The sequence below is a fragment of the Nycticebus coucang genome, chromosome 13 (genome assembly GCF_027406575.1).
Source record: "Nycticebus coucang isolate mNycCou1 chromosome 13, mNycCou1.pri, whole genome shotgun sequence".
Lineage (NCBI taxonomy): Eukaryota > Metazoa > Chordata > Mammalia > Primates > Lorisidae > Nycticebus > Nycticebus coucang.
In genome coordinates, this window is record NC_069792.1 from 84,290,800 (window position 1) to 84,305,569 (window position 14,770).

The 14,770-nt window shown below is 46.2% G+C and overlaps 1 pseudogene; it reads left to right on the plus strand.

Moving 5' to 3' along the window:
• The first annotated feature begins 6,085 nt into the window (after positions 1-6,085).
• Positions 6,086-14,040, plus strand: LOC128563430 (protein SET-like; annotated as a pseudogene).
• Positions 14,041-14,770: the final 730 nt, after the last annotated feature.

The following is a 14,770-nucleotide window of genomic DNA, read 5'->3' on the forward strand; positions in this document are numbered from 1 at the left end:
ATTGTGTAATTATGGTTAGGGTTCCGAGAAGAAAGGATTTCCAAAGAACATTAAAATTTTGATCCTCTCCATTGGGAAATTGCCTAATTTTACACATCAGAAGAGTAAAGTTTGGACTTGAGAATTCTTCAAGTTTGGATTCAGGAATCAGCCCAGAGTGTATCTAGTAAGTATCAGAGCCAGAATTGAAACCTCAGTTTCTCTGAGACCAAAGCCATGCTTTTAATCACAACACTCCAGCCAGTCATCAAAGGTTGCCATGGCTCAGATCTAATTACAACATTGGAAATAGCACATGAGAATGTGCACACTCACACGGGCTGCCATACAGATGGCCTAGATGCTCCAGTGTTACATCCCCCGAGGGTTCCTTCAAATACTCCCAGGCCAAGGGAGTGGACATTCCTCCTTTCTAGGAGTCTGGCTTTCCTGCTTGTGGTCACAGAAGACTGAGTGGGAATGGGAGGCCTGGGTTGGGCGGAACCTTTCAAGAAGCTATGAAGAGGAATAAAAACAGACTTTGAACAACTTGGGTATTAAATGATTTTAATGATCAATTCCTGTTTATTCCCAATAAAACTTTGTTTTGTTTATTCCACTTGCCTCCCTAAACCAATTTCCCTTTCCATTTCTTCTCATCCTTTAGTCCCTAAATCAAATTTTCTTTCTTTTTCTTCTTCTCACCATTTGAAGGAAGTTGCAAAGAGTCACAAAATGCCTAGTCTCTACCCCTGGCAGAGATAGTCCACGCGGATTTATAATTATCTACCCAAGTGCCTGTCCCTTCTTCATTAACTTGTGAGACCCTGGAGGCCAGGGTCTTACCTTATTCATCTTTATGTTCCCGATGCCTAATACATAAGGCTCTTTTTTTTTTTTATTGTTGGGGATTCATTGAGGGTACAATAAGCCAGGTTACACTGATTGCAATTGTTAGGTAAAGTCCCTCTTGCAATCATGTCTTGCCCCCATAAAGTGTGACACACACCAAGGCCCCAGCCCCCTCCCTCCGTCCCTCTTTCTGCTTCCCCCCCCCAATAACCTTAAATTGTCATTAATTGTCCTCATATCAAAATTGAGTACATAGGATTCATGCTTCTCCATGGGCTCTTTTTTTTTTATTTCAGGTTAATTTGAGGGTAGAAAGCATTAAGTTACAATGTTTACATTTGTTAGGTAGAGCCTCTGCTATCCTTGTGTCACATGAGGCTCTTGATAAATTAAGGAACAAACGAATGAATGAAGGGACCAGAAGGAGATAAGGAAAATGAGGATTTGTACAAATAATATAAAAGTAGCAACCAAGAGTAAGACACACGTTTAAGGTTATTCTTATATAACGACCACATGTGATGCATGACCTTGACTGGATCCTAGTCTGGGCAAACCAATTATAAAAGATGTTTGGAGGTAAATGGAGAAATTTTAATATGGATGAATCTTAGACAATATTAGGAAATTATTATTAATCATTAGATAATGGCATTGGAGTTGCATAAGAACATTTCTTCGTTATTTAAAGATGCATAATAAATGGATAAAATATTATGAGGAATGTACATAATTTAGCTTTAAAGAGTTAAAATATTTCAGAAAAAAGATTAACAAATTAACAATTGCTAAATCTAGATGTGTATACAGATGTTTATTATATTATTCTCTTCGCTTTTCTGTACATGTGAATTTTTTCATAATACAGAATTCCAGCAAAGCAATTTTCTAACATAAACATGGTGAAATTATCAAAATCAGGAAATTACTGCGCTTGCTGCCAACACTATTATCTTACATGCAGCCCATATCCCAATTTTGCCAACTGGCTAGTACTGTTCTTTAGAGCAACTTTTTCTTTCCAGAATCCAGTTCTGAATCACTTTTTGCATTTCCTTGTCAAGCTTCCTTGCTCGGTTTCTCAGCCTTTCTTTGTCTTTCACATCATTGGCATTTTGAAACATATGGCCCACTATTTGTGGAATGTCCTCTAATTTTGCATTTATCATAATTTTATTCCCCAATTCTACAGGATCTTAGCAGGAATACTACATAGGCATTGTGACCCTCTCAGTGAACACATTGGGCGGTTCCAGAGGTCAGACTGTCCTCTTATTGGTAACGCTGATTTGGGCTATTCAGTAAAGATGGTTTCTGCCAGATTTCTCCACTGGAAAGACACCTATTTCCCTCTTTGTAAATAGTAATCTCTGGGAGAAACCTTGAGACTATGTAAACATCCTGTTATCCAACACCGTTTTGCCTAGTGTTCTTGGCATCCACTGATGATTCTTGCCTGAATCAAATAGTACTTCAGCAGCAGCCACATGGTCATTTTCTAACTCAATCTCTTCTGCTACTTTAGAGTTCTGCTGAAAAGAAGAGCTTTCCCTTCTTCTCCTGCTGCTTGTTCGTTTCTTAGCATCAGTATGGACTCAAAAACATGTTTCAAAACTAGAAACATTTCTATGGCAGTTAGAAAGGAGTGCTCTATGTTTCAGCATTTTTAAGGCTTAGTGTCGATTTCTTCTGCATCTAGCATTATACACAGTACGTAGGTCAAAGCATAATTGTGAAAGGAACTAAATCAACGTTTAGCATCCTTACTTATTCATTCAACAAACACTCATGCACAGCAGTCAGCAGTAACTGAAGCCCCTATATTGACTCTGACTGTGGCCCCAGTAGTGAAAAAGGCAGGAATCTACGCCAATAACTTCATCCCAACCATGTGGGGGCTCCCAGAATGATGAACAATGTGCTCTGGGCAGAGCAGGAAGGGAATCAGAGAGGCATCACCAAGAGTTGCATTTGGTACCACCTTGGAAGATGAACAGGAGTTCTCCAAAAGTGATGCGGACTGGGCCTTCCAGATGTGTTTGGAATTAGTGAAGAGTCAACAGGCCTAACATTTGGAAATTGTGGAATTGCCAGGATAGAAATGGAGATAGATAGCAGAACAAAGATTTTTTTTTTTAATAAAAATGGCATCCTACAATGTGCACTATTTTACAACCTGCTCTTTTCATTTCACAACTTACTGGGAACATTTTTTCCAAGTCAACAAATGTAGCTAAGTTTTAGTAGGTTTTAAATGAGTCCTTTCCATCAGATAAACAGGCCATAGTTTATCTAACCAATCCCTTACTAGTGGATATGCAGGGTGTTTCCATGTTTTTGCTGCTATTTTGTTCATCCTTTCTCTCTTGTTTGTCCGATTATTTCCTTAGGATACATGGGGGAGAGGCTTTTGGCTTTCAAGATCAAAGCCAAACCAGAAGGATTCAAGGCCTACCTGAGTCACAGACAGCACTAGTAGATGGCTGTTGTATTCCCTACTCACGCCTCACCCCTGCAGCAGGAATACAGCTTGTTAAGAGGCTGCCTCTCTGCCTGACTGAGTTCTGTACTAAGTGTGAAAGTCGGTGTCAACTAATGACTCACACCAATTGTTACCAACTGAGATGATTTAAGACTCCAGGTGAAGGGCAGCGCCTGTGGCTCAGTGAGTAGGGCGCTGGCCCCATATGCCGAGGGTGGCGGGTTCAAACCCGGCCCCGGCCAAACTGCAACCAAAAAATAGCCGGGCGTTGTGGCGGGCGCCTGTAGTCCCAGCTGCTCGGGAGGCTGAGGCAAGAGAATCGCGTAAGCCCAAGAGTTAGAGGTTGCTGTGAGCTGTGTGACGCCACGGCACTCTACCCGAGGACGGTACAGTGAGACTCTGTCTCTACAAAAAAAAAAAAAAGACTCCAGGTAGGCACACTGACATTTTCTAGACATAAAAGTTAGAGCCTGCCTAGACTAATATCCTGTAGACTAATATCCTTAGTCCTGACTAAGCAGGAACTTCTTAGATGGCGTGAGCAGGGTTACAGGAACAAGCAAGGGGTGTTGAGGCCCCTAGAGACAAGCAATGGTAGGAGGCCGTCACACCCTCTAGGGCTGCAGGGACAGCAGAGGGAAGAGTGTTACCAGACCCAGGGAGAGAGGGCTGCTCAGAGAGTCACACTTGTAGAAATGCCCAGTGCTCTCTCCCCCTAACCTCCACTCTCCTGCCAGGCCTCCCATGGCCAAGTCCAACCAGGAGCCAGCTGACGAGAGACTCCAGGTGATGCAGACCCACTCAGATTCACATTTCTGTTCTGAATATCACGACCTCAGGGACAGTGACTGCCTTTAGCAGCACACACAGCAGAAAGCAGTGTCCTGCAAGGTGTTGTTAGAACAGGATCACCAGCAGAGATCCAGTCTGAGGAAGGCAAAAATCCAAATGGACTCAAGTGGATTCCATTCACAAATCCAGTTCAACAATCCATGATTCAGGGACACCAAATACACGATGTTAAAATCCATTCCTCCCAACCCCCTTATGTTAGAGATGAGAAAAGAGCAACACAGCATGGGCAGCTCATTTGCCTAAGGGCATCTTCTCATTAGTTACAGATCCAGAATCACAGCTGAAATTTTTCAGCTCTTCCCCCCGCCTTTTTCCTGTAAACCTTCTTATTGCTACCATACAGCAGAGCTGCCATTGGCAGAGCCATCAACGCACTTCTTCCTAAGGTCAGTGAGCCACAGTTAATGGTCCCTTGTAAACTTTGCCCAGGACAAGCCATGAGAAACCAGAGTGGCTTCCCTTTTTGTAGCAAGTAGGAGGTTCAGATCTCAAGGAATAATGGAAGATGAATCTTCCTCCAATTTCAAATTTAAATTAACCACCCAGGTTCAGACTGAAACATGGTGGAGGAGAAATGAAGCTAAGTGTCCTTAGAGTGGTGGTGGCTGTTCACCCATCTACTCATTTCACTTTTCTCCCACTGCAGATGGCAGCCAAGTTTCTTGACATCTGTTGAGCACCTAGTATATATTTGGCTCTGGCTATATCTGGGTATACCAAGATAAATAAAACAAAAGTCATATCCCAGTCATCTTCGTAGCCCCAGTACATTAATGCACTGCTTGGCACATAGTAGGGTGCTCGATACATGTTTATTGATTACTTGAATAGTAAAAGGATGGACTGATGATGAGCAGATTATGAATGTATAGATGGATGAGTGAATAGGTAGGTGAGTGGATAGAAAGAGGTCTGGGTCTTTGTGTGACTGGTAATAGGACAGTAGCTGGATGGGTGGATGGATGGGCAAATGAATGAGCAGATCACTAGATGGGAGGTTGGATGGATAGATGGGTTGATGGGCAAATGGGCAAGTGATCGGTGGATAGTTGGACAAATGATTAAAAAGGTTTCTACCTTCCAAGATACGAAGGAAGAGGTTATAATAATAATTGCATATTGCACATAATTGCATAATGTGGTGGAGAAAAAAAAAACTTCAGATCAAAAATCCTGAATTCTATTCCCAGTTTTGCCTCTTAGTTGGTATATATGACTTGTACAAATCCCTCCCCTCCCTAGTTCTAGTACATCATACTAGTTCTTTGTCACAGCAATTGACCATAATAGATAATAGATGCAGTTGTCATCTGGCCATTGTCTCAGAAGTGGAAAGACAGTGTCTTTCCCATCAAGCTCTGAAATCCTGGACTCCAATCCTCTGCCCTCAGTATACCCTGGATCAGAGGTGGTCCCACCTATGGCAAGCCCACTGTTCATCTTTCTCCTTCCCAGGATAGGATTCAAGTCCGTGTCATGCTCTGTGGGACCTGTGCTTGTGGCCATGAGCCCACCGTTGTGGCGGAAGCGAGCACACTGCTGGGATGAGTGTGCAGAGCAGCGGGCAGCGTGCACGCGGCCCTCGCTGATGAGCAATTTCTGAATAGTCTTGTATTTCTTTCCTTAGAAATTTGAGAAGACTATCCACAGTGCCAAAACTGTTCACTTGATACTCACTTACTGAATGCTTACTTTTTGTCACAGCACATAATTGCTGGGGAAACAAACTCGAATAAATGCTGACCCCTGCCCTCCACAGAATCCACCAGTCTGTGCCCTCAGGAGGTTGCAGGCCAGTCCAGGACTTCGTCCAGGCCACTGCTGCCCACCCAGTGCCAGCACAGAGAAGCAAAAGGGAGGCCCCCCATACACTTCTGGGGAACTGAAGGAGCTTAGCCTAAGGAGGGTGGCGGACAAATGATCAGCAGCTTCAGATCAGCAGCTTCAGCTGGACGTACAGAGAAAACCAGAGAAACAGGAGGGGAGCTGCTGATGCAAAACAGGGCAATGACTGGCTTCCTGGAGGAGGTGTGAGTTTTGAGGCAAATGAGGATAGACCACGGGAAAGAGTAGCAGGGAGGAGACAGTTTGGCAGAACCAGCTGACATAAGCTTAGCTTTCTTTTTCTACTTCCATCTGCTCTGCCACTCCCTGCATGGTGGGTGAGGGTTTTATTCTGTAATAGGAAAACAGCCCTCAGCTAATCCCACAAAAACAGCAGTGTGAAGCCTGGTCTCCTGCCTGTCCGAGAACAGGAGGAAATCACAGTGGGCAATCCCACTGGCTTGACCGACCACCAAGACAGGGCTTCAAGTTCAGACGAGGAGCAGGGATCAGAAGGCAAGAAGGCGGAGAGCAGGTGGTGGCAGGAGCGGCTTCCATTCCCCAGACTTTTCTCTGGCTCACTGAGGAGTTCAAGGCCAGGGGCAGAGTCCTCAGAGTCCCAGCAGCAGCCTCTCCTCTTGGCTCAGGTTAACATCAGACAAAGGCACAGAGCTGTACTTGCCTCAGATTTCAGAACAGGTGACGCAGCCTTTCTTGGCACCTGGAGCCCGTAAATCAGCCAGGAGCTGGGCTCAGGGCCAGCGGCATCTCTCCCGGGCAGAGCGTGTGTGCTCTGCACTGCTCAGGACGAATCTAAACCTCCTAGCATGGCACGGCTGGCCTCTGCCTGCCCTCCAGCTCCCTCTCTCCCCACTGCCCACCCTTCGCCCCCACTCGCCTCCAGTTCCCCATGTGTGCTGCTTCTCTTACCTCCAGACCTTTGCACTGCTGTCCCCTCTGCCTAAGACACTCCTCCAGCCCTGCTCCTTTACGTGGCTAATGCCTGCCTCTCATTCAGCTCAGATGAGAAATCCCGCCTTCTAGAAGGCCCCACAATTGCCTCTCCTAGAGCGACCGCAGCATCTTCTGCTTGCCCACCAGTGCCTATCACGTTGGGTTATAACTGTCTCCCACTGGGGCTCCTTCTAGGCCAAGGCCGTGTCTTCTCACCTCTGCATCCCCAGCACCTACCATAGTGCCAGGCCTGTATGAATGTAATGAACAAGTGAACCTTCTCCCTCTCCTGGGAGCTGTGGAGCAACTAATGGATCAGGAGGACAAGGAAACAAAGGCTCCCCCTCAGCTGAAGAGTTCTTCTTTGCAGGCAGGAAAACCACTCCTTATACCAGGCGTCCTCAAACTGCGGCCCACGGGCCACATGCAGCAGTGTGAATTGTATTTGTTCCTGTTTTGTTTTTTACTTCAAAATAAGATAGGTGCAGTTTGCATAGGAATTTGTTCATAGTTTTGTTTTTTTTTTTTTAAACTATAGTCCGGCCCTCCAACCGTCTGAGGAACAGTGAATTGGCCCCTTGTTTAAAAAGTCTGAGGACGCCTGCCTTATACAGTAAACCTCCATAGATGACCACCTCCCTGCATTGACCACCTCCTTAAATTGACCTAATTTTCATAGACCAGACATGCACCTCATGTATGTATCAGTACAGTAAGCCTAGTTCCTTATGTTGAACACCTCTGTATGTTGACCGATTTGTTACAGTCCCTTGGGTGGTCAACTGACAGAGTTTCTACTGCACCTGTCTATGTAACTTCCCTATCACCAGGAAGGTAGGTATTAATCTCTCCACTTTAGTTGGAGACCCAAGGCCCAGAGAACAAGAGAGTGCATAGTGGGAGAACTGGATCTGCCTGCCTGCCTCCAAGCTCAGCACTGTCCTGTAGGCTCCTTTGCTTTTCTGGCACTTGGCCTAAGCCCCTGGCATGGTTGGGTTGAGCCTGCCAGCCTGGAGCCAGACACACAGTTGCTGCTTGGAGCCCTCCAGTGACAGGTTCCATGAAAGACCCCTAGGGGGCTCCTCCTCCTCAGTGTGGTGTGAGAGGCCCAGTCCTCCCCCAGACCTCATACACACATATCTAAACCCCCAGCCTCTGGCTCTTGGGGTGCCCATGGGTATCAGTTGGTATCCATCAGGAAAATGGGGTAGAGGCAATTACAGAGAATTTGTTCCAAGTGTAATAAGTCTTGGAGATCCCAAGGCTGCAGCTCTTTGGTTCCTGGCCTGGATGCCTCTCTCATTCCAAGTGTAGGGAGAGCCAAGGCAGCAAGTGAAGGAAAGTGATATTAGCCAGAGCCCATGGACCTGGGCCCCTGATGCTGCTGCCAGGGGAATATTTCTACCTTCTCCCCTCTTATGATCTCATCGCACACGTGTGCCTTCTGTTTGTAAAAATTACCTTGAAGCCAGCTGACAAGAAAGTCTGGAAAATGTAGTTCCTCTACTCCTTATACAGTAGGTAGTATCAGAAGAAGTATAAAAGGGCAGGTATGGATCTGAACTCCAGCAGATGACACCTGATACACCCTTAGGGCCACTAGAGAATAAAGTAATGTGCCCAGCAGGCTCTTGTTAGAATAAACATAAGCACAGTGGCCCTTTGTTACGTTTTCTGGTGACCTTGCACCTGTCTTCTTAAATCTGGGACATTTCTGCCTCTTATCCCAAAACAGTAGCTTCGAACTCACTTTGCCAGCCTCCCTTGCAGCTAGGAGTGGGCGTCAGCTCCATGAATCTGGAGGCACAGTGGCTACAAAGCAGAGCTCTTTGTAGAGCAGCAAAGAGGGACTGGGGCAGCCCTCCCATGTCAGTCCCATCAAGTCCCTGGTGCAAAAGCACCCAGGTGGTGCAACTCTTCCATCTAATGCTTGGTGATTGTAGTTTCCTAATCAGATCAATTCTACAGCAAAGTTATGGGTGTTATTCCCAGGAGCTCAGCCTTAAGCCTCATTCTTCAGCCTCCCCAATGATTCCCAGTTACCCCAAAATCTTTTTAAACAAACATTAAAACTCTGGAGCGTAATGTCCATACAGACCCTGAGTACACAGTTCAGTAAATTTGCACATAGTGAGCCATCCCTGCTATCATTACCAGCACTTCAGAGACTCACCCCCATTGCTCCTTACAAGAACTGCCGCCCTCTCTAAATGTAATCACTAACCTGACTTCCAATGCCATAGGTTCCTTTTGTCTATTCTTGCATTTTATATAAATGGGATCATGCCAGATAGAATGCGTTCTTTTGCATATGACTTCTTTCACTCAACACTGGGTTTCTGGGACCTGCCCGTGCTGCTGCCTGCACTTTGTTCGTGTTTGTAGCTGTATAGTCCATCGTAGGAGCGAGCCGCAGCTGCCCCACTGTTTTGTCCCTGGACATCAGGTTCTTTCTAGTTTAGGCCTATTACATATAATGCTGCTATTGGCATCTTATGCATGTCCTTTTTGTGCATGGAATTGCTAGACAGTCATACGAGTGGAGACAAAACTGGGACCAATTCATATTTTTCAGGGAACAAAGTTTAATTTTGGACAAACTTTTCCCCAAACTGGCTTTAAAGCAAGTAGGATCATTTCCAATGGTGGAATTTGAGGATGATTTCCCAGTCCCACAGGGTATCAGGTGGGTGGCAAGGCCACTGCCGTGTCACTGCAGTGGCATATGCCACAGTGAGCAAGGTCACTGCCTCTCTGAGCCTCAGTTTCCTCATCGGCAACAACCACGCCAAGCTCATAGGCCATGGAGGATATCAAACTGATGGCTGATCTGAAGGGAGAGGAAGAAGTCAGGGGAACTAATGTCCACTGTGAACAGTCTTGGTACTAAATGCTTCCCAGCATTAGTGCGCTGAGTTCTCGTGATAGTCTTCAGAGGTGGGTCTCCCACTTCTCTTTATAAAGGTGAAGAAGCTGAGGTTCATGGAGGTTGCGCAAAGTCATGAGCTGGCAAAGAGCCACATTGGCTTCACCCAGATCTATCAGACGCCCCCGTCCATGCAGAACAGAGAGGTTCTGACTGCCTGGTCAGGGGAGCCACTGGTTGCCTCTGAGCTCAGTGTCATCAACCACCTGGGGACTATGACACCTTCATAGCATGAGTGTGAGGATCAAATGAGCTCCTGGCCCTGGAGGGAAGAACTGTTTCTGAGAGTAGTCGAACGATTTACACGTTACCTGATGGAATTTCCACAAGTGCCTTGTGAGACGGAAGCCATACTTCTTTCTCATTTTGAAGTGAGGGCTGGATTGTTTGCTTCTAACCCTGGTGTTGGATGTGTTGTGAATGTGTAACTCAGAAGACCAGAGCAGACCCTGCCCCCAGCTGCCCTCCTCCCTGCTGCAGGGTCGAGTCAGATCCCCCTGCAGAGCGGACCGAGGGGTCTGGGCCAGACCTCAACTCCCCACACTGTCTTTGTGCCTCAGACCCTGGAGCCAGGCCGGCACTCCCATCACACACACACACACAAACATACCAAGGGCCCTGCATGGGGAGCTCTCCCCACCAACACTCTCCCCTGCTATCAAGAAAGCCATTGTCAAATACTTGAAATGCTAAAAGACTGCGTTTTTATTTTTCAAGGGCCATGCCTAATCACAAGAGGCCACTTAGTCTGAGTGGGGCCCAGTAATGTTGATTAATGATCATGCATTTCTCAGGAGAGTTGGGAACTCAACCTCAGATCCCGGGATGAACATTAATCAGGACAGGCCACAGATGAAGTCAGAGCCTTGACTGCTGACCTTTTGGCAAGAGTGCTCCAGGTGCCCAGCACAGAGAGCCCTGGAGGTCCCCTCTGCTCAACACCCTCCTCGGGGGCAGCCTCATCCCACCCCTCCTGCCTCGCCCGCCCCTCCAGCAAAGGGCTGGAGGTGAGGGTAGGGGGCGGCCTCCTCCCTTCAGCTGCCTGACTCTCCCTCTGTCACTGGCCTGGAGGATTTAAATATTCATAACTCCCTGCACTCTTCTAGATAGTGCATCTTAATGATTTTTAAGGGTTTTTCCTTAATTCCCTTTCTCTGTGTGACAGACACAAAAATCATTAATGAGCGTGCGTTCCCAGCTTCCCCCCAATACCATCGCTCCAGGAAACCTGATCTTTGCCTATTCAGGGTACTGGCAGCCTCTGCTTCCCTCTGAGGAGGGTTCTCTTCTGGCCAGACCTACTTCCAAGTTTGTGGGATACAGAATGGAGGCAATAGGCTGAGAGCAGCCAAACTAAGTGAGGAGGTAAAAATATGAGCAGGAAGAAAAGTGGAGATTCAAAAACGTGGGTGTGGGGAGGACTTTTCTTGGAGGTGGAGGAGTCAAGGGTTTGAGCACAGCCTCAGGTGAGAGATGAAAAAGTGGAGCAAAGCAGAATGCAGGTTTTAGGAGACACTGGGGAAATAAGGGACAATGCTGTGTTTGTGTCCCACGCTCCCATGGGGGAGCATAGATCGGCACCACCACCTTGCACACCTGTAGCTTCTACTGCAGCTGAACCAGTTTACCCTCTGACCAGCAGTTCCCACTTCCAGGCATTGAATAGATACAGCCCCACCAGCTGTGCATCCAGATGTCACTAGATGTACACTAGAAAGGTCGTAGCAGCACTATCCGTCACAGCCCTGAAACCCCCCAGCTGCTCACCGACAGCAGAATGGATAAATAAATGACAGTGTACTCATCCAGCAGAATACGACACAGCAGCAAGAATGAAAGACTACAGCCGCACAGCATGGACGCCTCCCGCAAACGCGCCGTCAATAGAAGCCAGACCCAAGACTACCTACGGTATGAGTCCGTTTATAGTCTACTGAAAAGTAGGCTAAGATCAATCTACGTGGGTTCAAGCCAGGAGCGTGACTCATCTGGGGAACTGGTGACTGGTTGGGGGTTCAAGAGGGCTTCTGGGGGGCTGATGTCGTCTATTCTGATCAGGGTGTAAGTGAATAGGTGTGTTCCCTTTGTAAAAATTCATCAGCTACCATTTGTGTGATCTTCTGAATATACAGTATATAATAACATTTGTTTTTTAGAAAAAGTAGTAGCACTGTAATGGATCTGTTTTTTTTGTGTTTTTTTTTAACTTCTCCAAGTACAGATGTGAACGCCTGCGTAACTGCTTTTGCAGGCTGGGTTGTAGTTATGTGAACGTGATCCTGTGCTGAGATAGTGCTTGGCGTTCCCTCGACTTGATTCTCTTCCTCTGTGTGCAGGAAGACGTTTCTGGGCTTCCCTTGGGTGTAGCTGGGGCCTGTGATGAGTGCTGGCCAACGGGATGTGGGCAGAAGTGATACGTGCTGCTTTCAGCCTGGCCCCTGTATCTGCACAACCCTCCACTTGCCCTCTCTTTCTCACTCTTCACCACCTGCAAAGAAGTCAATGGAGAACTCAGAGGTCCTGGGAGAGGGTGGAACTACTGATAGTTCTTACCATGGCACACAAAAATGTCTAAGTCCCTGCACTAAAGGAATAGAACCCGAGTCCCTAATTAACTGCATGGAACAGAGAGAGCCCCTTTCCCCATTCTCCCCTCCCCACCCTACTTGTCTACCCTCATTGGACTGTGATTTGAACAAAAAAATGTATCTGTGGAGTATTTGAGTATTTGAACAAAAAAATGTATCTTCAGAGATTCTTTCTGCAGAGCCAGGAGACCTATAGTTAGATTCTTTGGACTTTCCCAGCAGCATGCCCCCCCCCCCCAATGCCAGTCTCCCTCCCACCTCAGAAGAAGAAACAAAGACCACCTACTGCTCCCAGATTCCAGAAAAGGAAAGAAAAAGGACAGCAGGAAGCACTTGAACATACTGATGAAGTACAAAATGAAGCCAGTGAGGAGATTTTGAGGGTAGAACAGAAATATAAGAAACTCCACCAACCATTTATTCAGAAGAGGTCAGAATTGACCACTAAAATCCCAAATTTGGGAGTAACAACATTTGTCAACCATCCACAAGTGTCCGCGCTGCTTGGGGAGGAGGACGAAGAGCACTGCATTATTTGGCCAGAGTTGAAGTGACAGAATTTGAAGATATAAATCAGGTTACAGAATAGATTTTTATTTTGATGAAAACCCTTACTTTGAAAATAAAGTTCTCTCCAAAGAATTACCACTGAATGACAGTGATGATCCATCTTCAAAGTCCACCGAAATCAAATGGAAATCTGGTAAGGATCTGATGAAACGTTCCAGTCAAACGCAAAATAAAGTCAGGAGGAAGAGGCAGCATAGGGAACCAGAGAACTTCCTTACCTGGTTTACTGACCATTCTGATGCAGGTGCAGATGGATTAGGGGAGGTCATCAAAGATGATACCTGGCCAAATCCATTACGGTACTACTTGGTTCCTGATATGGATGATGAACAAGGAGAAGGAGAAGAAGAAGAAGGAGATGATGATGATGATGATGGTGTGGAAGATACTATGAAGAAGGGGGTGAGGATGAAGGTGAAGGTGAAGATGATGATGAGGGGAGGAGCAGGACACTGATGGAGTCCAACCTTCTTTAAAGTTTTCTTCAGTCCCTGGGAGCAAGTTGCAGTCTTTTCTTTCCCCTTTTGTGCTCAGTCACCCTGTTCTTGAGGTCTCTTTTCTCTACACCATGGTTCTCAACTTATTTTGGTGGGAAATACCTTGAGCAGAATACAATGGAAAAAGAAATACATACATAGAGAGAAAAAAAATCAATATATATATAGATCTAGATTTTATATATATAGACCTATATAGATCTACATAGATTTTTTCTATATATATAGATTATATATTCTTTTTCTATAGATGTGTGTATATATATATCTGTGTTGTGATATGCGATAGAGATTTGCAGATTGTTCATTACAGCTGTTAGCTTAATTTGATAATATATACTGTTCCTTCCTTGGGTCCTGGATGTCCAAGTAGAACCTTCTCTGTCTTATAAATGGAAATGGAAGTAAACATTCACTCCTTGCATTTCCAAAGAGGAGAGGTAATTTCCTGAAAAGGAAAAGTAAATAAGGAATCCCTGAATTTTTCTCCCAAGGGGAAGACCTGTGTCTTGGTGAGCAGATGAAGAACTGGAGGCCTAACTGGCTTTGCAAAGGCCTAGCTGTCTTTCAAAGAGAGTCAAGAGAGTCTTTCAAATTCTGGGGTTCAGTTTTAGGAAGTCCACCTGACTACCCCCTTAAGTTACATCTTCCAATCCAGCCGTTCTCAGTAAGGAAGCTAACATTTTGATCTTCATCTAACAAAGATGCATTTATCCCTCAGTTGGTTCCAAATTGAAGAGGAAAGAGGAAGAGTTAATCGTCCCCTTAAAAAAACCAGCAAACGACCGTGAGTCTGGGGAGATAGGACTCCAGGCATCTCTGGCTGGTGGGATCTGCCTATCATCACCCCTGAGAGGATACAGGGAGTCAGCGAGAGACTTCTGGACCCCAAGAGGAGGACTAAAACAGTGGAAAGTGGTCACATGTGTTCAATCCGTCTAAACCCACCCGCAACTGTAAGTTCAGTAGCAGCGAGACTGCAAACCAGAAAGGCCTTACCTGTGAACTGTTTTGGTGTCTTTGGACTTGGCACTCAGCTGAACTGCCTTGGGGAGAGCCTGAGCGGGAGTGCGGAGAACTTTGGCCTTTGTCTAGGGCCCCAGTCTGAGCCGCTGAGCCAGACGGAGCTAATAGTGTTTGGCTCTGGGTCACAGGCAGCCATTGTGAGCGATCTGCCCCGGCAAGCTCCGCCCTCAGGGTCGCAGAGCTAGAATTGGGTGGGAGCTGGTAACCCAGAGACCAA